General features: G+C 43.1%; 1 protein-coding gene across 5 annotated transcripts in view; it reads right to left on the bottom strand.

The window, feature by feature from the left end:
* Positions 1-19781, bottom strand: part of MSANTD3 (Myb/SANT DNA binding domain containing 3) — a 38585-nt gene extending 18804 nt beyond the window's left edge. The window contains exons 1-2 of one of the 5 annotated variants that reach the window (XM_082468778.1): positions 19689-19781; positions 19395-19600 (exon numbers count right to left, since the gene is read on the bottom strand). The gene's annotated coding sequence lies outside the window, so the exon portion shown is untranslated. Of the gene's footprint in view, positions 1-5267; positions 5669-7715; positions 7865-7895; positions 8156-9781; positions 9866-11304; positions 11353-19394; positions 19601-19688 lie in introns of those variants that run through there. The other 4 variants (XM_082468776.1, XM_082468775.1, XM_082468777.1 and 1 more) reach the window with 4 other exon arrangements.
* Positions 19782-24180: the final 4399 nt, after the last annotated feature.

The raw sequence follows: 24180 nt of genomic DNA on the forward strand, positions 1-24180 counted from the left end.
TCTGAAATAATTTCCACTGTTGATCTGCTAAGAATGTATGTTTGAAAAGTAACTGTAGCAATAATATGGGGCTTTAAAATGGTCCACACCTCAGGGGAACTGGATGCTGACATTCTGCTTGAGCACCTGACAGTCCTAAGTAAACAAACACTTCCCAAAGAAAGAGATCTCCAAGAGAAGCTTATTAATAGAAACTTCGAGGCTAGAAAGCACATTATAGCTTAAAACTGCTTAGGAACGTCCATAACTGGTTATAGATGACAACACAACAAGCCTTCTCTGCTACGTTAGCCTTTATTAGAAACTGCCCTTCCCTTCCCCCCAACTCCCCTCTGTACGGATCATCTTTTTTGTCTGCTGTTCTGCTAGACAGAGTGCTACCCGTTCTTATGCGTGGTTGTAGGACAACAAGCAGCCCAGAGACCCCACAGTGGGCCCTCAGCAAAATTTAATGAATGAATGTATTTTGATATAGTCATAAAACTGTCTACCATGCACAGAATGAGTATCATACATGGTAAAACAATCAGTACACCAAAAAGCTGCATTAAAGTAAAAATGGTCAAATAACATAGCAAAATCCAAATGCAATGGAAGTTCCTCTTGGGCTAAGCAAAGACCCATAGACAAGACTAAATAAAATAGCAGGATTCCAATACCATAAAAGAACAAAGGGGAAATAATCAGCAAAATTCCCAAAACACTAACATTGACTAAACCACCAGAAGATTGTAATAAGTACATTTAATATGCACCTTAAAAATCCATCTGTTAGGGGACTGAATGTTTGTATCCTCCCCCCCAAAAAAATTCATTTGCTGCAACCCTAACTCCCAGGGTGACTGTATTTGGAGATCAGGCTTTTAAGGAAGTAAGTAAGATTAAATGTGGTCCTAAGGATGGGGCCCTGGTTCAAGAGGATTAGTGCCCTTAGAAGAAAAGACATCAGAGAGCTTGCCCCTTCCCCCACTAACCCCAGGGCTTAAAAAGAGGCCATGTGAGCACACAGAGAGATGGCAGCCACCTACAAGCCAAGAGAAGAGACCTCAGAATGAAACCTACCTTGCCGGCACCTTGATCTGGACTTCCTAGCTTCCAGAACTGTGAGAAATAAATTTCTATTGTTTAAGCCTCCCAGTCTGTGGTCTTTTATTATGGAAGGCCAAGCTGACTAACACACCATCTAATGATATTTTAAGTCCACCAAGGGTCAAACTATGTCCTAAAATTTCAGCAAAGACCAGAGAAAGTTGGCCAGATTTTACTTCTACTGCTGTTTGTAGAAAAGGGAGTTCTTTGAAGTCAATACTCAGGATGGGAACCATGACTAAAAATCTGTGACACTGAGACCTCAGACAGATATTAGGATATTAATGCACTACTGTTCTTAAAGTGAAGTGAAATAACCAAGACAGTGGATGCAGAGAACCTGGGCTCAAATCCTGAATTCAGCGCTCACCTAGCTGTGTGACTTTGGGCAAGTCAATTAACCTCTAATGCTTCATCTGTAAAACAGGGTTAATACTCCCTACTCTGCTTTATTCCCTCTACACAACTGTCCTGCAATGGGAGTAAAGAGGCACAGACTAGATCTTCAATAAATTTTAGTTCTTTGCACCCCTCTCACCCATACTGAACTGCTTCCAAAAGTAGAATAGTGGTCTAAATACAGTGTATACTCAAATACTTATTGGCTCTTTTATTCATAGACACACAGTTCAACAAATATGTAATGGACTCCTGCCAAACTGCCAAAGGCTCAGTACTGTCCTAGAGTATGTGGGAGATACAAAGACAAGCTGAAGGAGCATTGGCACGCAGAAACTGACAACCAAAAGGAGAGGTACAATGAAATGGACACCATAACAGAGGACAAAGCACCCTGGGTGTTCAGAGGAGAGAAGAGGTTAATTTGCACTCTTCATGAACAAGAGGACATTTGAGCTAGATCTTTAAGAATGTATAGGATATGAACAGAGAGAGCTGAAGGAGATCATTCAGATAAATAATTGATAAGAAAGGACCTGGATTCTGAGTAGTGGTGATGTTAATGGAAAGGAGGCAGTGCATGCCAGGGACTGTTTCAAAGTGAGAAATGACCAGGACGTGTGTGTGTCCACACTACGGTGGGGGATCAACAGAAAGTAGAGGCAAAGAGGATACAGGAGGATTAAACAAGCACCTAGAGCACCTACATGCGCAGGCACCGGAAGGAGGGGTATTCCTTAAGATCCAGGAGACCACAGTCCAGTGAAGACATATCACAACACAGTGTACTGTGGATGGGCTGGTGACAAGGCAGTGTGATAAGCACAGTGACAGCGATGTACCCAGGGATGTTACTCCAGGACTGGGTGGGATCTAGAATAAGGACATTAATTCCTATCAGAATAGACTGGAAATAGAATTAGCACTAGAACAAAGCAGGGCCACTTTGGAAAGACTGAAAGAAGGAACAAATACAGAATTGGTGAGTAAGCTGCAGGAAATGTGGCAGCCAATCCCTGAAGGGAGGCCTGGCCACAGGTTATGGGTGATCAGTTTGCTCTAAAGAGATGAGAGCCTATTTCCTATCCTGGTCTGTTGACTCTGTCTCCTGACTCAGCATCCCCCAAACAACTTTTTTTGGAAACAACATAGATCCTAACATGTTATAACTAAAAAAGGACTTCAGTCCAATCCTCTAATTTTACAGATGAGGAAACTTAGGCTTAGAGCAAACTGTGGGGGTTCCCGGGGTCCCAGTAACAGAGGAGGGCCTAAAATCGAAGCGTCATTATTTGTTTTCAACCCCTCCCCCCACATCTCTTCTCTGGAACCCTCCCGTCATCAAGATGCCCTTTTGCTAGGTACCCTCAAGCCTTCCCCACTATCCCAACTGAAAACTCGAGGGCACTGCTCTCAACTCTAACACTCACTCTGTGACGTCAGGCAAGTCCCCTTTCCTCCCTGACTGTTGATTCCTCATCTCTAAAAAATAAAGCTGCAATGGGTGTTCTCTAAAGCCCCATCTGGTGCTGGCAGTCCATACTAGCACTGCTGCTACAATGGTTTTTCTGCAACCTAATTTCCACAGTTCTCTGCCAAAGACACATAGATGGTATTTTCTGATTATTTATGAGGCTAGTGGAGCTACTAGCCGAAGAAAGAGAACACTGCCACAGAATAAAGTGATCTCAGCACTTCAGAGGATTTAAGGCCCAAGCCCAGGTTTAACTCTATAGGTTAAGTAGTTCCAAGTGAAACATCTAAAGCAGGTGATGGGATCTCTCTTTCCCCAGCTCCTTGAAGACCGCCTGGTACACAGTAGGTACTCCATAAATATTTGTGGAATATACGTTGAAACTAACCTGCTCGCCGTTCACATTTTTTTACTAATTATATCTAGATGTTCTACTATCTTAAATTTCTTCTTCTATAAAGGATTTCTCATAACAAAAATCATTTCCTGGCTTCTTCTTGTAAATACTGTTGCATGCCAAATTTTTTACAACATGATACAACAAATTTCTACAGCTGTGATGCCTTCATGATTTCATTTGAGGCAGAGGTAAGAATAGTCAGACATTACTGTCCCCGTGCACACCTTGCCGTGTACCTGCTCTCGCGTGTTCAGACCTGTCTACTCAGGATGGCCACTCACCTGTGCCCTCTCCGTCTTCTTTCTTTCCCTTAGGGGAGCTTCCAGTCTAAACCTAGCACTAAACTTGCTTCCTCCAGGGCTCTCCCTCCCCTTTCCCTTCGCCACCCACTCCAGGCAGCCAAGTAACTGGGAAGTGTTTATTTTTACCATCTGTGTCTGAGGGTGACTGTGAGCAGAACCAGCCTTGTGTTTAAGGCAAGAGCTCCGCCCTCCCGTCCCCCCTCCCTCACAGTTCCCTCTGTGAACCAGAGGCAGGTTCTTAAAGGTCCTGACCCCTTCCTTCCCCTCCCCCACCGCTCCTTCCTAAACCATCTCCCCACCCCCATCCCGGTCTCCCTGAAAGTCCCTTGGAGTCATTATTAAAGTACCCTCCACAGAAAGTGCTTTTACAATACAGAAAAGTCCCCTTATGCAGGTGTTCCTGCTCCAGCCTGCTTCTTGTCTGTGAGGACTCTCTCCTCTAGGCCCACCCCTTCAGCATCAACGGCTCTCTAATCTCTGGGCCCAGGGTCTCAAGTATTTATCTTTTCCTGCAGCCCTCAGAATTACTCTGTACTGCAATCTATCCGTACCCTCGAGGGGCTCCTCTATCTGAGCTCCTGAGGCACGGAACTACATTTTATTTGTATCTTGAGCACACAGTTGACTCTCGGTGTTTGTTCAAAAGAAAGTAGGGGGCTTCCCTGGTGGCGCAGTGGTTGAGAGTCTGCCTGCCAATGCAGGGGACACGGGTTCGAGCCCTGGTCTGGGAAGATCCCACATGCCGCGGAGCAACTAGGCCCGTGAGCCACAACTACTGAGCCTGCGCGTCTGGAGCCTGTGCTCCGCAACAAGAGAGGCCGCGATAGTGAAAGGCCTGCGCACCGCGATGAAGAGTGGCCCCCGCTTGCCGCAACTGGAGAAAGCCCTCGCACGAAACGAAGACCCAACAGCCAAATAAATAAATAAATAAATAAAAATAAATAAAAAATCCTTCCCTCTAAAAAAAGAAAAAATATATATATATGTTGGATGTAATTTGCTTTAAAAAAAAAAAAAGAATGTAGGGGTGTCAGGGAGAACCTCTCTCCAGCCCCATCTTCTCTCCTCAGCACCACACACATTTCCAATTGTCTCCTAGCCACCTCTATCTAGCTGTCCATTATGGGTACCTCAGACATCTCCAAAAGCAAACGAATTATTCCTCTATCCCCAGACCTCCTGATTTCTGATAATTTCAGCCACATTAACTTGGCTCAAACCAGAAACCTCAGCGTGCTCTTCAATCACATGGAACCACTCATCACACTTACCACTACTACACATTTTACCTCAATATCTCTTCTCTCTGTTCCGATCCTCACTGCCTATGTCCACGGTCAGCCCTAGTCTCCCAAAATGATCTCCCAAACTTCCAGCCCCTCTTCCACACAGCCACCAGAGGGATCTTCCTTAAACATAGTGATGATGCCACAGTCCTGCGTGTAAACCTCTGACATCTCCCCCACTGCCTAAGCAATAAAGTCCAAACTGCTCACAAGGCATTCAAGGCCTTTCCAGATTTGGCCCCAATTACAGTGCCCCCTCCACCCCACCCCAAACCACCCTTTCCATGTATGTTTCAACCCGGCCAGACGAAACTCACCTTCGTGCCCTTGAACCTACTGCGTTCTCATGCCTCTGCGCATGGGGCCTCCTCTGGCTGGAATTCTTTACCCCAAGATCCACCAAGGGCTCATCTTCAACCCTCAAGGTCCAACTCTCATGAAATTTTTGTGAAGCCTTCCTCAACTAATACCCAAGCTATTATGTTTATTTTATTTATAACAGCTTCCTCCTAAAATGAGTTTGAGGCAGCTTACAAACTACGTACACACTGCAACTAGATTTTTTTTTAAGAGAGAGGATATCGGGGCAAAGACAAGACAGAGGTAAAAAAGATAGAGGTTAGGCATTTGTGTAGCATTCAAAACCTCTGTGATAACGTCTCATCTTGTTAAATCTTGTTAAAGAGGTAGATTAGCCCTGAGTATTCTATCCAGAATGAATGAGTTACTCTTCTCTGAGCTCACTGCCAGTTGTATATGATTGTACTTCCCATATTTTCTGTGATTTGCTCATTGTGTCCATCTCCCTCACTAGGCTGGGAAATTCCGAAGGGAAACACATAATTTCTGACTCATCTCTCTCCCCAGCATGAAGCATATGACAGCATAAGACTGGTGCTCAGCAGACAAGCATTAAACAACTGTCACCATGGACAGGGAAAAAGGTCCTAGTGCTTGTTGAGCTCCCTACCAGGCATTTGAAAAAACATTCTTTAATCCTCACCAAAAAATTACATGGCGGAGAAATAGCAGACCTAAGATTCGAACCTCCCACTGTCTGTCTCTCCAAAGCAACTGCTCTTTTTACTAAGCACACGGCTCCCTACTTTCACCATCACTATGTGCCCAAACACCCCCTCCTTCAAGTCCTGGTTTTAAAACAACCCTTCTCTAAGAAGCCTTTCCTGCTCCCTCAGGAGAAAAGTCAGCCTGAGTTCAGCCCCGACCTTAAACAACACTCAAGTAAGACACGGTCACAGTCGGGAGAGGAAGGGGTGCCTTCTGGGTAGCCGAGCACTAGTGGGCCGGCTGGGTGTTCTTCAGATGGTGTTGTGGGTCCTCAGCTCTCCTTCTACCCCCTGCCCCTGGGTGCAATGCCTGGGCCTTCCTGCCTTTCTCTTCCTTCTTCAGGGTCCAAAGCCTTCCAGTTCTCCACATTTCAAACTGAACCCCAAAATAATCTCCTCAGGCCCATTGCTTCTCTAACCAAGGGAACTGTATTCAAACACACTCCATTACATCAGTTCAGCCTTTGTACTGATATTTTAAGCATCTTACCAATCTTCAGGGTTGTTGAGCATCCCAATTGCCTCAAACATAGTAAAAGAATTTCAAGAATCATGAGAAGCGACCATTACGTTTTACGAGGCCCCATCACCTGGCACTCAACCCATCTGAATACTTTTGGGGTGTCCTGGGAATAAGAAGAGACAATCCACCGATCTCACCCCAGGATCCCCCCCCCCTCTCTCCTCCCAGACAGGATGTGTGGTCTCTAAGGGCAGGATGGAATCCTGGTCCAGAAAACTGCTGGGGTGGTAGACGCTGGTCCCTTCCTCCATATCCTCTTCCAGAGCTTCAGAATCCTCCCTTCTCCTCCCCGTCCACCCCTGTCTCTCTGGCCCCAAACTCCCCTAGCAGTCCTCAGTCCTAACTCAGGAACTATGTTTTTGAATTAATATTCAACAATTTCCTTGGTAACACAATTGACTTATCTGACATACTAAAATGCACACCCCTGGCCCTGATATTATCCTACCTCCCGGTTTTAAATGCGTAACAAATATATCCTATAACCACTCTCCTGACACTGCAGGAACATCTGTGATCTTAAATGTTACCATACCTAAGAATCACCCAATCTCCTGAATCAGAATAGGGAGACTAAATTTTCTCTATTTCCTACTCCTAAATAAAAATTACTCGTGCAATTTACAGTAGCTACATCACAGAGCCAGTGTGATGACTTAATTAGATAACTCATGCCAACTGTTTGGTACCTAGGGCCTGGTATATAGAAAGTGTTCAATATTTAGCTATGATCATTTACGTACATTATCTCTCACAATAGCACCTGAGGGTAGGCATTACACCACGCACTCCCCTGCCACCATCCCTCCCCCCATCTCACCCCCATTTACAGAAGCAGGAGCCAAGGCTCGGAGCAAAGGAGATTTCCCAAGGTCAGGCGGGCACCGATGTGATGTTCGGCCCTCAGCCTCTGAGTGAGGGACCCCTCCCATTACACCCCTGTAAGGGACACAAGGGGTCTTAAAGGAGACGAGTATGGAAAAGCGCGAGCACAGTGCCCGGCGTACAGTGGAGACCCCGGGATAGGGAGACCCCGGCACTGCGAGTCATCCGGATTCCTCCCAAGCGGCTCCTCCACTCCCGGAGTCCAGAGTACCCCGACCCCGGGTGCGACGCTGAATCTCCCCGAGGTCCACGCCCTGGGGCTTTGTACGCCGCAGGCCGGCCCCACTCACCGAGTCCCATCGCGGCGCGCGGAGGTGGCAGCCGGGCCTGCGGGGCAGGGGTCGTGGCGCCTGGGCCGGAAGCCCGCCCTGCCGGCCGCGCGGCCCCCACATGTCTGGCCCGCGCCTCCCGCCTGACCCTCGCCCGCGCCCCCGCCTCGCTGCGGCCCGCCCGGCGGGCCAGCCTCCTACCTGCAGCGGCGGCGCAGCGGCCACGGCGATCGGGGGAGGGGCCGGCGAGATGCGAGCGCGGGCGGCCTCGGCTCCTCTCGCAGGCTGGGCGGCCGGGAGGGCCGCGGGCTCCGGAGCGCCGGGCGGCGGCGGCGCGCCCCCGGCCGGTCAGGCCCCACCGCGCGCGCAGCGGCCACAAAGCCCGGGAGCCGCCGCCCCCTCGCGGGCCGCCCGCCGCCTGCGGGTCCGCAGGCGCCGAGGAGGGCGGGAGCGCGGCCCCGCGCAGTCCCCACCTCCCCCACCCCTGGTCGCGGGCCTCCCCCGAGGTTCGGGGCGGGGCGCAGGGGGTCCCCCGCCTACCCACCCCTCTCCCTCCTGGCTGACATTCTTGTGCTGATTGAGTTCCCTCTTCCCACCTTCGCGGACGAGCTCCTGAAGGACTTGAAAAACTGTTTCATTTCCATGAACAACAAAAGAATGTTATTTGTCGCAAGGTATTTGGCGGCCATGGACGCGAATTAGCCCAGTCCAAACCCCCTGTCTGAGAAAGGCCCTTTTTCTTTCGGGACACCCTGCTACTTGAGTAGACAACCCTCCTTGGCTGGGTTCATCACGGAGTTGTGTTTTGTTTTGTTTTGTTTTTTAATTTGCGGGATGTCTCCCCCTAGGCTGCAGAGACTGTACCCTCTGCAGCCCAGGACCTGGCTCAGACACTGTGCGATGAGTAAGTGGAAATTTGTGCGCGGATGAATGAATGCACGACAGATGCAACTCTAGGACAAGGCACCTTTCATCGTGCCGCCACAAGGATGAGGGCTAGGTGTTTCTTTCGCCCTGTATCCATTGGGAAGATTCCAAGCTCAGAAGGGCACAGAGGGCTGCTGAACTTTCTCTTGTTATAATCGACGTGAAATTCAGATAACATAAAAATAGCCACTTTAAAGTCAACAACCCAGTGGCGTTTATTACATTCACAATGTTAAGCAACCACACTATCTCTATCTAATTCTGAAACATTTATCACCCCAAAAGGAAACCCCCTACCCATTAAGCAGTCACTCTCTATCCCTCCCTCTCCCCAACCAGGGGTAACCACTAATTTATTTTCTGTCTCTCTGGATTTGGCTATTCTAGACATTTCATATCAAAGGAATCATACAATATGTAGTCTTTTGTGTCTGGCTTCTTTCACTTAGCATGATGTTTTCAAGGTTCATCCAGATTGTAGCATGTATCAGTACTTCATTCCTTTTCATGGCTAAATAATTGTATGTATACCACAGTGCGTTTGTACATGTATCCATTGATGGATATTTGTGTTATTTCCACCCTTTGACTACTGTGAATAGTGCTGCTCTGAACATGCCTGTAAACGTATTTGTCTGTATATCTGTTTTCAGTTCTTTGGGGTATATACCTAGGAGCGGGCTTGCTGGGTCATATGGTAATTCTATGTTTAACTTTTTGAGGAACTGCCAAAAAGATTTTCCATAGTGGCTAAGTGAATGATTTTACATTCCCACCAGCAATGTATGAGGGTTCCAAATTCTCCACCACCTCACCAACACTCGCTATTTTTTCATTTTTAAAAGATTTCTTGACTATATGTGAGGCTACTGCCACCCTCCCAGCTCCCATGACCCACAGACCCACTTGGCTGAGAGGCTGAGAGGCTGAGAGGCTGAGCCAGGTCTTTTGACTACAAAGAAACACCCAAACACTTCTAGGGGTCAGAAGCACCAATAAAAATAAAGACCCTTACTATAACTTAGACTTATACTGCTCCTTGTTCATTATTTTAACAAATTTGTCTGGTGTCCAAGAAGCTTTGAAATTGTCCAGAGAACTTGGAAACTAAGACCATCCCGAGAGAGTTACTATTGGCAAACAAACTTTATGACACTCACCTCACTGGAACCCAAGGCAGTACACCATTTCCACTTCGAGTTTTCCACCCTAGTGCCACGTTAGACGTCTATGAAGATTTCCTTCTAAAATGAGGATACAGCCAAGGGAAAACTATTGGGGTGTGAAAACAGTCAATTCAGATTGGAAATCTGACTGACAGGTGGTACAGTAAGGGAAAAGAAAGCAATGAATTCAACAGACAGACAGGGGCCTGAATCCTGACTTTACTGCTTATACTTTGTGAACTAAGTTAACCACTTAGAATCTCAGGTTTTTCATTTCTAAGGTGAGAATAATGATACTTACCTGGCAGGGTGATGAAAGCTTCTAGTCTTGACTTTAATACATGATCAGTACCATTATTATTACTGCATGTTTTCAGCATTGTTATTATTGTTTAAAATAATAATATTTTAAATAATGATGATTGACATGAGCCACATGCAGAAATGCTGCTAAGGAAACAGAAACTCCTATCTAATCATGTGTCTCCTCCTCAAATCAAGAGAGTAAACTATCTCCAAAACTAATGTGACAAGGGCATCTTGTAATGTGTGTAATGTGGTCACTGCCCTCCCAGCTGTCTCCTTGTTCCCTTATTTCCCTCCTTGTTCCCTGCCCTTGGACAAGCTTCTTAACCCTCCTGAGTCTTATCTGTAAAGTGATGTAACAATAGCTACTTAACAGGGTTGTTTGAGGATTCAGTAAGGTATTTATAAAAGGCTTAGTACTGTGCAAGTTACATAGAAAACACTCAATAAATGTTATCTATTATTTATTATTAATAATAAAGTTGCTATAACTTCTCTGTAGAAAGAGTCAATAGAAGGGTGGAGCCTACACAGAGTCTAATAAAAGGAAGCCTTTCAAGAGAACCCATCTGTGTGACTTGTCCCTTCCTCAAGAGCAGGAGGGCCATTCCAGTGATGGAGGTGAGTGATGCATTGCACTCTGATAGCTTGTTGAGAATAACTCTGAAAACTGTTTCTCCTTTGCTCAGATCCAGTCTCACCAAGCAGACTTGACACAGGAGTTGGTTTCTACATAAGTTTTCTTAAGGGAGGGAAAATGCACTGATCATCCAACCTGAATACTCCACAGTTTTAAGAAAGTACAGTTCTCTTAATACATTGAGGTTTAGTTTATCCAACCATTTTGACTGCTCAGATCCAGTATCCCTAAAATTGAATTAAGTATGGACATTAGAGACAACTTTAATCAGGCTTTCTTAGTGGCAAGGAAGAGATTCATTCAAACTCGCTAAAGGGAAAGGTGTTTATTGAATTTTAGGTGAATTTGAAATACAGGAACAACCCAAGTTACATAGGACCTCACAGAAACCTAAGAGCCACTAGGAACCAATTTTTCTCTCTCTCATTTGAGGTCAGTGTGTCTTTCTATGTCTCCGCCTCTGACTTCCTTTGTCTCTCTGTCTCCCTCTTTGTCTTGTTACATCTTTGTCTCTCTCTGGATATATGCTCCTTCTTCCCTACCTCTCAGCCTGCTCCCTCTGCTTACTCACCTGCACTTGGCCATCATGGACTCCCCAGCCTAGGGTAGAAACCTCCTGCTCGTCTGTTGGTTCATATTGACCTACACAAAAAAATGTGATTGGCCCAGCTCATCATTTCAAGATAGGATGCAAGTTGGCAGCCTATGAATTGATTGCTTTTGGACTAGAAGTCTGCTTTAACTCAATCAGCTGTTATGAGATGGAAGGGAGGTATCATCTGGTACAAAAATAACCACCCCACACAGCAGAGACTGGGAGTAGGGGTATTCACCAGAAGCTGGCATGGGTGGATAGATGCACTGAAATCATTCTATTAATATGACCATACTTTCTGAACCAAATGTCAGAATAAATAGTATAAAAAGTATTTGCAGGGACTTCCCTGGCGGTCCAGTGGTTAAGATTCCACTCTTCCGCTACAGCGGGCATGGGTTCCATCCCTGGTCCAGGAACTAAGATCCCTCATGCCGCGTGGTGTGGCCAAAAAAAAAAAAAAAAATTATTTGCAATCCACTCTCTAACGGTAGAGACAGTCTGAGGTATAGTTCAAATACTGAAATCTCAGAACTTCTGAAGCATTTTGATAGCTAATGACAACAGACCAAGACTTTTGAAATTGAGACTTTCCTGAAAAATCTTAGTCACCGTAAGATGGTGAGTGATCTTATAAAGCAGAATACCTACATCACAGAATTGTTGAGAGGATTAAATGAGTAACATATATAAATCACTTTAGTAGTTCCTATATAAATGTTATTATCACATAATAGAAGACTGGATAGCCCTTAATCTATGGTGACCCCACCAAGATACAGCTATCCTGTTAGGCAGTCTCTGGCTGCTAGACAATCTGTCTCTTTGCACATTTCTCTTCAGACATAACATCAAACACCAGACAAGTAGGAGAATAGTTTTTAGGAAGCTTCAGAGGCTGGCAGTGATGCTTTCCACTAAGTACATAGAGTTGATTTTTTATCTGAACATCCCCTTCCCTAAATTGGAGAAGGGCAGACTATTCTTCAGATGGCTAGATAGATCCAAATATCTTTTGTAAGACATGAGCATGGAGAAAAACAAAAATGTCTCAACTTACAGGATCCAGCTGTCCAGGGAAGGAATGAGGGGTGAGGAGCTGGGAGTGCTGAACAAGAGCATACAGGTGGAGTCGTTAGGAGACCAAAAGCTACTGCTGATGGAGCAACCTAGAAGACTGCCAGGTCAGAAAGTGATGGGCTATCAGGGCCAGAATGAAATACAGGCTGCATGAAAATTCCAGAACTCATGGATTTCAAATGCCTATACTCTACCTTTCCATGAGACCCACCTTGTCTATTTTAAAGTGGCTGGATTTGCAAGCTACTGGCCACTGGAACTGCTGGTGCCACAGCAATTTGATGTTGAGGTGGTTTTGGTGAACATGCTATCAGTATCTAGGTTTATTAGTTACTCACTGTGGTGTAACAAGTTACCAGAATTGAGAGGCTTAAACCAATGAACATGTACTGTCTCACAGTTTCTGTGGGTCACGAAGCTTATCTAAACAGTTCTGCCTTGGGGTCTCTTACAAGGTCACAGTCAAGATGTCAGCTGGGGCAAGAGGCAGGTTCTAGTTTGTCCTCGAGGGTCGCAGTGTTCTTTGTGGGCCCAAATTTGCCCTGGAAGTTTCTAGTTTGTCCTTGATCTTGTCCACATCCAGCTTTCCTTCCCAACTGCCAATCTGGCTGACCTACAGTGACTTCAGGCTCAACACTAAACTCGAGGCAACAGCAGCCTACATAGAGTGTTCCACCAGCTGCCACAGTTGCATGAGGTCTAACCCCTTTTAAATGTCTGAAGACACTGCTACAAGCCTGTGTTACTTTTCATAGAGCTGCTTGAAACTGTTCTACATTTCTTTTTTTTTTTAAGATTTATTTATTATTCATTTATTTATTTTTTGGCTGTGTTGGGTCTTAGTTGTGCCATGCAGGCTCTTTCGTGGCAGCGCGCAGGCTTCTCTCTAGTTGTGGCGGGCAGGTTTTCTCTTCTCTAGTTGTGGCATGCAAGCTCCAGGGTACATGGGCTCTGTAGTTGCAGCACGTGGGTTCCAGAGCACGTGGGCTCTGTAGTTTGCAGCACGCAGGCTCTCTAGTTGAGGCACATGGGCTCAGTAGTTGTGGCGCACGGGCTTAGTTGCCCCGTAGCATGTGGGATCTTAATTCCCTGACCAGGGATCGAACCCGTGTCCCCTGCATTGTAAGGTGTATTCTTTACCACTGGACCACGAGGGAAGACCCTGTTCTACATTTCTAGACCTACTCTGCCACTAATAGGCTGTGAAATCTTGGGGAAGAGGTTTAGTGTCTGAAAAATGAAGAGTTTGGTTTAGATCCCTAATTGTAGCTTCAATATTAGTTGCTACTACTCTCTGTTTTTCACTATCAAATTTCTAACTCAGCAATTCCACTTCTAGGTCCTCTCCTAGAAAAACATTTGCCTGTGATTACAAAGAGGCATGTTTATTGCAGCTTTGATAATGGAAAATAAAGGAAGGTATAGAGAGGAGACAAAGGAAGAGAGATGGAGAGGAAGAGGGAGGGAGAGGGAGGGGGGAGGGAAGGAAAGAAAGAAAGAAAGGAGGGAGGGAAGGAAGGGGACTTCCCCAGTGGTCCAGTGGTTAAGACTGCGCTTCCACTGCAGGGGGTTGGGGTTCGGGGAACTATGATCCCACATGCCCCGCGGTGCGGCCAAAAATCAAAAAAAAAAAAAAAAAAACAGAAAGAGGGGCAGGGAGAGAAGGGAAAAATCACTGGAAGCAACCTAAAAGTCCATCAATAGGGAATGCTTCAATAAACTATGGTACTTCATAGGACTGACAAAGCAGTGTATGATGTGTTTGTTTGCTTATTTTTCTTTTGTTCTATTTTATGCAGCCATTTTGACTCCACAGTTTTAGACCTGGTCAACATTTTAGTCCTGGGCATATTCTCACCAAGGACATTTTGATCCAACAAAGAGTTAGCTTGCTCTTAACTCTACTGTGAGTATGAGTAGTTAGTATTACTATGGGCAAAGCTAAAAAAGCAATAGGTCAATGAAAAATGACACGGAAATATTATTCTTCTGGAGTATCTGAAAGGATTTGCTTACAACATTCTCATAAGTTAATCAATAATTAACTAAAGATGTCACTATGTTGTCCAATTCATAATCAGTATTTCTGGCAGAAATAATTAATACAAAATAAAATTGACAAAGGCTAAAACTGCACATGGCAAATGTCAGATCTGCTAACCTCGACTTGGGAAAACAGGACTTGCTAGATACACTGTTCACAAACTAGCACTCAAAATGGCAGAAAAGCTAATCAATTAAATTTAAAATAGAAAATTTTCATAGAAAAGAATTGATCCTGTTAATTCTATTAATTATAATTTCAGTAAAATCGAAATGTAAAAATTTGGAAATCATTTAACTGTGCTCGCTGGCCAAGGAATTAAATGAGTGTGATAGAATTGACTCCAGAAAATATATTCTCAACAAAAATTTGTGAATGATTGTATAATTCCAACTGATATTCTTATGTTCTTAAACTTGTGTTCAAAATGTCCTTGAGTCAAAAAATAGCAGAGTCAAAATCCTGCTGTTAAAAAAGTCCTGGTTTCTCTCTACAGGCTCTATGCTCTCACATTTCTTCTTAGTTCTTAGAGTTAATTCTTACAGCCAGTGGTTTGAGAACCACTTCTGTAGCCAGATAAGAAAGGAGGGTCCAGTGCATACCAATTAAAATCCCCAAAGCATTTTTCATGGAATTTGACAAGTTGATTCTAAAATTCATCTGCAAGAGAAAATGTTCAAGAATAGTGAAGAAAGTTTTATTTTACTTTTTTGATCAGAGATGGGACTTATCTTACCAGATAACAAAATATTCTATAAACTCATATAAATTAAACCTCCATGTTGCTATACAGGAATAGATAACTAAATCCAAGGACTAAAATAAAGCCCAAACATATTCTTGGACATGTGGGAATATCATATGTATAAACTATATGGAAAGGATTGATTAGTCCACAAATGGGGTTGAGATACTTAGCTATCCATTTACAAAGAAATAACATTTCTACTCTACATCATATTTTAAAAATTCCAGATGAATTTTAAAGCTACATGTAAAAGAATATTGTACAAGTATTAAAATAATATACAGAGGGCTTCCCTGGTGGCGCAGTGGTTGAGAATCTGCCTGCCAATGCAGGGGACATGGGTTCAAGCCCTGGTCCTGGAAGATCCCACATGCCACGGAGCAACTAAGCCCGTGCGCCACAACTACTGAGCCTGTGCTCTACAGCCCGCGTGCCAAGAGCCCGTGCTTGGCAACAAGAGAAGCCACCGCAATAAGAAGCCCGCACACCACAATGAAGAGTAGCCCCCACTCACTGCAACTAGAGAAAGCCCGAATGCAGCAATGAAGAGCCAACGCAGCCAAAAATAAATGTTAAAAAATAATAATAATATACAGATCTTGTTTGTTTTATCAAAAAAGATACTTTCCTATATAAGATACAAAAAGCAAAGCTATACAAGGCACTATTGATACATTTAACTATGTAAAAATTGAATTCTACACTCAGAGTGCCCAGATCTTAGATTCTAATACCATTCTCCAATAAAAGGAACCAGGGTTCCTTGGAGAAATGGTTGGTTCTATTAATAGGGTAGGAAATATACAAGATGAGTCTGGAGAATTTTGTAGTGCCAGAAGATAAAGAAGAGCTAAACTACATACACACACACATACACATTCACACACAGTTATGGGGATGTGTCAAAGAGACACAGGAGCCAATTGAAAAAGCACCATTGGCCATAGTTGTAACAATTTGAGCAATAATACAAATAAAGTAGTATTGAATTAGAACCCAAAGTATAAAATAAATATCATAAGTCCATACATATATGATTGAATAAATAAGTAAATGAGGGAGAATAGATAAATCTGCCACGCCAAAGAATTCCAGCATAACTCCCCATTCCTTAAGTGTGGCCTGTGCACAGTGACTCTTCCAATGAGTACAGTATGTAAAGGGAGAAAAGGAAGAGTAACTTTATAGTGGATAAACCAAACAAACACTACCTCAGCCAGCTGATCAAGATTAATATCAATAGTGATAAGTCATGTTGATAGGCTTGAAATGAGGTGATAAGAAGGGCATTTTACCTCTGTGGTTTTCCTCCCCCAAACCCAAAACTACAGTCTAATGATGAGAAAAACACCAGGTAAATCCCAACTGGGGGACAGAATACCTAACTAGTACTCCTTAAAATGACAAGGACATCAAAAACAAGGAAAGTCTGGAAACTTCTACAGCCAAGAGGATCATAAGGGGACATGATGACTAAAAATAATAATGTGCTATTGTGGATGGGACCCTGCAACAGAAAGAGGACATTAGGCAAAAACTAAAGAAATCCGAATACAGTATAAGCTTTAGTTAATAATAATGTATCAGTATTGGTTCATTAATTGTGACAAAGGTTCCATACTTAAGTGAGATGTTAACAATAGGAGAAACAGAGTGTGGAGGTATATAGCAATGCTGTACTATCTTTAGTTCACTGTGACCTTGACAATTTTGAGGAGTATCAGTCAGGTATCTTATAGGATGTTCCTCAGCTTTTCCCAGTATTAGACTGGAGTTATGGATTTGGGGGAGGACAGTAGCTATTAGAACTTTTAAATATGAAATTCTAGGAATCTTGAGAAATACTATTTGCACATATGGAAAAAAAGGCATGAAAAGGGGTTTACTGAAGGATTATTGGAAAAAAAAAGTGAAAACTTAACACCCATTGATAAGAAAATGATTAAACTATGGAATAGCCATAGTGTAGTACATCATATTTCATTGACTTCAGGACGTCATCAATTATAGACATCATTATTTTATGTATCATTGAAAAAAAAATGCTCCTAATAAAACTATGACACAGGGACTTCCCTGGTGGCACAGTGGTTAAGAATCCACCTGCCAATGCAGGGGACACAGGTTCAAGCCCTGGTCCTGGAAGATCCCACACGCAGCATAGCAATTAAGCCCGTGCGCCACAACTACTGAGCCTGCGCTCTAGAGCCCGCGAGCCACAACTACTGAGCCCAAATGCCACAGCTACTGAAGACCGCACGCCTAGAGCCCGTGCTCCGCATTAAAGAGTAGCCACCGTAATGAGAAGCCCGCGCACTGCAACGAAGAGTAGCTCCCGCTCGCCACAACTAGAGAAAGCCTGCCCGCAGCAACGAAGACCCAATGCAGCCAAAAATAAATAAATAAAATAAATTTTAAAAAATAAACAAACAAAAAAATAAACAAATAAAGCTTTCTTATCATTTATAATTTTTATTTTATACTTATTCAGAAGGCCACATGAAACTTAAAACATGGATTTTTAACTCCATATCATCCACATGCATACATTAAAATGAAAGTATTAATCAAATAAATTGATTAAAGCATATATAAATCTTCTTCTCAGAGTCTGAACCATCTGAATCATGTTTAGACTCAGCATCATCAATATTCCAGGCTGCTAACATCCATTCTGCAAGTTTTGAAGCATCTCCAGCAGGCGATGACAATTACATCACTACTGCTGCCTAGCTGACAGCAATTGTAAGATGCATACTAATTTTAGAGATAATAACATGTGAATGAAAAAGTGTGCCTTAGAATAATGAAACGAGGGTATTATGCAGCAGCTAAAGCAACCAAAGAAGTTTCACACAGGCCACCATGGAAAGTTCTAATTCATTCATATCGCCAAGGAAAACTAGCAAGTTGCAAAACATATATAGTGTGAGTTCATTTATGGAAACTCTATATTTCTGTGGCAGACACTGAAAATTCAGTTACCCAAAAGATATTCACAACTCGCTTTTACAGTGCCATTCTATAGTTTAGATACTTGAAAAGTAAATTACTTCCCTAGACTCCCATGTTGATAGAGGGGTCATGTGATACAGTATGGCCAGTGACTTGTAGGCAGATGTTCTGGTAGGCTTCCTTTCTTGAATTAAAATATAAAACTTCACAGGATGGCTTTGTCCTTTCCTGCTAATATGTGGACCCACCTTTAGAGAAGCAGCAATCACCTTGTGACCATGAGGACAAACCTGTGGATGGTGAAACCAAGACAGAAAGCCTGCTGGCTCTGAGCTCCTACCCCTGGGCTTCCTTTCGAATGAGACTAATAAACTGCTTCCTTTTGTTGGGTATTCAGTTGGCAGAATAAAGTCCTAACTGCTACAAGTCAGGGTAGGGCTAGATTTTTAAGTATCTGAACAAAATGCACAGTAAACTGATGAGTGGAGTTGGGAATAGAATTGGGAGGGGATGTTGGGGGAATTTCCCTTCATTTTTAATTTTTGAATTTTTTACAACGTAAAGGTATTCACGTATTACCTATGTAGCTAAAAGAATTATTTTTGTAAGATTTATGTCAGAAATGGAAAGAGACTCGCTGACAAGAAAGGTGCTTACAATGGGACAGCATCTCAGGCTGAGACCTTTGTTCAAATGACTTAGGTCCAGAAAAGACAAAAAGCTTTTCCACTGAGCTATCAGTTTACTATCCATACAAAAAGGTTAAGCTGGATTGCTTTATTTGTTCTTAGACAGTTTAGACTGCTTCATAGTGCATACTAGTTCCTTTTCTAAAGGCTCTCAAACTACCTTTTTTTGTTTCTTTTTGGCCGCGTGTCTTGCGGGGATCTTATTTTCCCAACCAGGAATCGAACCTGCGTCCTCTGCAGTGAAAGCGCGGCGTCCTAAGCACTGGACCGCCCGGGAATTCCCCTTATAAACTACCTTTGATATGATCCATCCTGGGTTTGATTGGTGCTCAGTAAAAGTCAAGATTACCAGAGTCCATTTTTCAAGATCTACTTTTTTCTCATTTCTAAAATCAGCACATTTTCCAGTCTTTAATTTCCTGTTACTGCTCATGTTCTCTGATATTTCCCAAAGACTACCAGCATTAACAGTTGCATACAAAAGATCCTGGCACACAAAAAACATGATGATTCTTATGCTATTAACGTTCATGATAGTAATGGCACTTACCACTTATTGGGCATTTCCTTTGTGCCAGGCACTGTGCTAAGCACTTTACACACACTGTCTAATGTCATCTTCACAAAAGTCCCGTGAGCTCCATTTCACAGAAGTAGACCCTGAAGCTCGGGCAGGTAACTTGCCCAAAGCCACACAGAGGCACGCGGTGTCACAACAGACTGCGACCTGCAAAGCACCAGCTCTTGACCACCAAGCTTAATTGAAATAAAGGCAAAATCAGCAAAAGTGTAAACTCAGGTCAGTCCCCAACAGGTTCTCTTTGCGTACCCTTCAAACACTCACTAAGCTGCCCCACTTAGCCAGAGTTGACTGCCATTCCGATCCTTTCCGTGTTTCCCTTATCACCACCGCCTGAGCTCCGCAGGCTCCTCCCCTCCACTAGCCCGTAGCACCTTCTGCGCAAGCGCACTGTGGCCCGGAACTTGACTACGGCCCCGCGAGTCCCCGAGTGCTATCGAGCGGAGCCGAGCCGAGGGAGCGCGCTGAGCGGGGCCGCGCCCGGCGGTGGGCGGGGCCTGCGTGGAATGCGCAGAGTGACGCGAGCCTTGGATTTGCGAATGATGGCGGGGTTTATATGGCTTACACTCCTCGCCGGGGAGGAGCCACAAGAAGTTTCCATTGCACAAGTATTTCATCTACCCATCCATTTATTCCAGAAATATGTGTTAGTGGCTACTGTGTGCGGGTACCCACTTGGCATGAAGACTGTCCCCCCGGGGCTCCCCCACTTGATAGATACTAGAGAAAGTGCGAGAGCGGGGTTCCTTGAACCTCACCGCCACACTCCAACATCCACACAGGAGAATTCCTAATACTGTAGGAGGAAAGCCGGCCCAGGTCAGGGTTCAGGTCTGCACCCACCTGGGAAATGGCCCCCAGGTTGTCTCTAGGCTTGTCATTCCGTGCTCATCTGTTCTCCCAGACATTTGTACTTACCCCATGCGCCCTTATGTCAAGGTTCTGTCAGCCCTGCTTACACTGTAGCGGGCTTAGAACACTCCACCATAATATAAGATGAGGAAAGGGCGCACTCAAAAGAGGAGCAAGTAGCTAGGGATGGGTCTGTAGAAGGCAGACGATTAAACCTCATGCTCACCCCTAGGATTATCACTGTGGTTCAGAGGAACTAGGTAATGATAGACCCAGTGTTCATAATACTTGGGAAAGTGTGGGCCCTCCCTCAGGAAGCTCACAATGTTTAAAGAAAGAAAAAGTGTATGGGGGGGCGGGGCGGGGCGGAGAGTGGAATAAAATAAAGATCCCTCCCTCCCAAGTCTTCTTTTCTATGCCTTCCACCTTCCTCTAATAATTAACATGTGCTAAATTTTAGAAATGTTTTCTGCTCTCATTGTTCAGTTTCTAAACCATCTTCTTTTATTTCTGGAGTATATAGTCTTAACTCACTGAAAAACAGCCAACCCTTCTCCTCCTTCTCCTCCACCTCCCCCCCGCCCTTTTTCACTTTTTGATTAATTATTATTAATCATTTTGTAATTTCCCAGTTCCAAAAACGCTTTTCTTCCATTCAGTCTTACAAGCAAGTAATCTGGTACATCCCTTGTCACTGCCATCACCTCTACACTGTTATATCCCATATATATGTCTTGTCAGTTTCATGACCCTAAAATTTCTCAAACTTTTCTCTGTCTCACCATGTCCTCCCACTACCTTAGTTCAACCTGTCATCTGGATTACTGGTATACCCACATCCCTTTCATTTTTCCCTTCCTGCTAATCCATTCTCCCCAGAGTAGAGTGATTTGCTTGAGACACAAAATCTAATCTGTCATTGGATTCTGAGCATTGGCTTACCCTTGTTTTAAGGATAAAAACCAAAATCCTTAGTGTGACCTACAATGTGGCCCTGCCAAAATCTTTACTCTCTTTGACTCTGTTCTCTCCTTTGTGTTTCTGTTAAACCCACTGGCCTTCTTTTAGTTTAGTTCCTTGAATATGCTTTCACCTCAGGGACTTTGCACATGCTATTCCCTCTGCTTAGAGTGTTCTTTTCCTTACTTATAACATTATTTTTTAGTTAAAAATTTTTCCCAGTATTATCAAGGAATAATTGACAAATATATTTGTATATACTTACAGTGTACAATGAGACGATTTGATACATTGTATCAAATGATTGGAATGATTACCAAGATCAAGATAATTACAACATCCATCACCTCACACAATTAACTCTATTTTTTATGGTAAGAATGCTTAAGGTGTACTTTCTCAGCAATTTTCGAGTATATAATACCATATTATTAACTATAGTCAACATGCTCCACATTACATTCTCAGAACTTAATCTTCTTATAACCAAAAGTTTGTGCTCTGTGATCTATATCTCCTCATTTCCCCCTCACCCCAACCCCTGGCAACCACCATTCTGTTCTCTGTTTCTATGAAATTGGCATTTTTTTTTTTTTTAAGATTCTACATATAAATGATACTATACAGTATTTGTCTTTCTCTGGCTTATTTCATTTAGCATAATGACCTCCAGGTTCATCCATGTTGTCACAAATGACAAAATTTTCTTCTGTTTCATAGCTGAGTATTATTTCATTGTCTACATAGACCACATTTTCTTTACCCATTCGTCCATCAATGACACTTAGGTTGTTTCCATATCTTGGCTCTCGTGAATGATGCTGCAATGAACATGGGTATACATATATCTTTCTGAGGTACCAATTTTGTTTCCTTCAGATATATACCAAAGGAGTGGGATTGCTGGATCATATGGTACTTCTATTTTTAACTTTTTGAGGAAATTCCATACTGTTTTCCATAATGGCTTTACCAATTTACATTCCCACCAACAGCTTATATTACACCCACATCCACACCAACATTTATTATCTCTTGTCTTTTTGATTATAGCCTTCCTAACATGTGTGAGTTGATATCTCATTGTGGTTTTGATTTTCATTTCCCTGATGTTTAGTGATGTTGAGCACCTTTTCAGATACCTATTAGCCATTTGAATGTCTTCTTTGAACTCATCACATTCTAAACACCTGCACATCCTTTAGATCTCAGATTCAACATCACTTCTCAAGAGAAAATTTCTGATTCCCAGACCAGGTCATTACAAGGATAAATTCTGACAAGTAAGCATGATTAAATCAAGAAAGTGCGTGTGTTTGGAATTCCACTTGCTCTTCCAGATGCACTCTTCACTTTTCTTTACCATGCGTTATACCCAAGGGGGCCAACCTGTGTGGGCCACACCAAAGTCTCCCTGGCCCCATGGCTTCTGATTGGGGAGAACAGTCTGAGTGGGGCGTATAGGCAGGAGCTCAGAGCCAGGGGGTGTCTTGGCTTTTATCCCCTTGCCTCCTCCTTTGGGGTCCCTGCAGACTGGCTGCTCCCTCGACCATGTACTTACTAAGCTTCTGTCAGGCAGGGGTTTCCTCTGACCTTTCTTGGTTTCCAGGTTTCCTTAACTGCCCCTCCTCCCTCCTCTTGCCACTTCAGGCCAATGGGTGCCATCAGCAGTGCGGTCACATACTACATTATTACTTGTGGCTTCTTTAATCCTTGCCCACTCTTTTGTAAACAGATCTTGTGTTAAACACTCCTCAAATTACTCTCTCAAAGTGTGCCATCTGTTTCCCCCAGGGATCCTGTTAGAGACATTGCCCCTGGGGATTTTTCAAGTAACTAAAATTTACATTATTGGTGTCAAAACTTTTCCTCTGGTCAACAGTAAGGGATTATCTAATCTATTATAGTTACAAAATGGAATGCTATTGGTTATTGAAAAATCATGTTTTTAAAAAATAGAAACACGATGCAAAGCATATATTGAATTTGATCTCAGTTTTATAAAACCAAAGAAAACAAACTAAAACAAATGTGTGTGTATAAAAGATTCAACAGATATGTTCCAAAATGGTAATAGTTGCTTTCAGAGTGACAGGATTTTTTCTTTATGATTTTCTATTTTTTCCCATTGTCTGAAATAATGCTACATTATTATGATGATGAAATATATGTGTTATTTTAAAACATTTTACTTGATCCAATACAAATTATAAAATTACTAATTAATTAAAATGAAAGTTAAATAAGACAGAAAGTATATTGCTTAGGATACGTGCCTATTACTTGGCACAGAGTAGGTATTCAATATGTCAATTATAACTTATTATTACAAATGTTTTACGTATTTCTCTGCCTTATGAAACTAAATACAGAGAATAGAAATTAGCCTTTTCTGAATGACTCAGAAATATTAATCATTATCTTGTTCTTTAACAGCATGATGCTCTGAGCTCAGCTAGTTCAATTTTATCATTTAGCATATAAGAAAATGTATAAAATGGAATCATCCCCAGAGAGATTAAGTGACTTCCCTGAGGTCATATACAACTAATTAGTGCTCTCAGCTCACCCTCTCTCTAAAGACTTCCTCCAAGACATCCTTCCTTCCCTCTGGAGAAATACTTCTTTTCCTGTATATGTCACTACTCACAATTTAGTTAATTCTATTACAGGCTTTGTGTTAAGTAATTAAGTCTATTTCTATCTTTATCACAGTACATCATGTACAATTTTTTCTTCTCTCTCCTTGTCTCAGTTCTATTTTTGTTCTGGAAGTGGAACTAATCGGGTGAAATGAGTCCTAGTGCTAGAACACAGTAAAAGGAAATCAAAAAGTTTCTGAGTAAAATTAAATTTAAAAAAGAATGAATGCTATCAACTTTTAGAGCCCATTAGCATGTCTTGTACTCCCCTTCAGAAATCACACAAACATCCATTGTCACCT

The sequence above is a fragment of the Balaenoptera physalus genome, assembly GCF_965194825.1.
Source record: "Balaenoptera physalus genome assembly, chromosome: 7".
Taxonomy (NCBI): domain Eukaryota; kingdom Metazoa; phylum Chordata; class Mammalia; order Artiodactyla; family Balaenopteridae; genus Balaenoptera; species Balaenoptera physalus.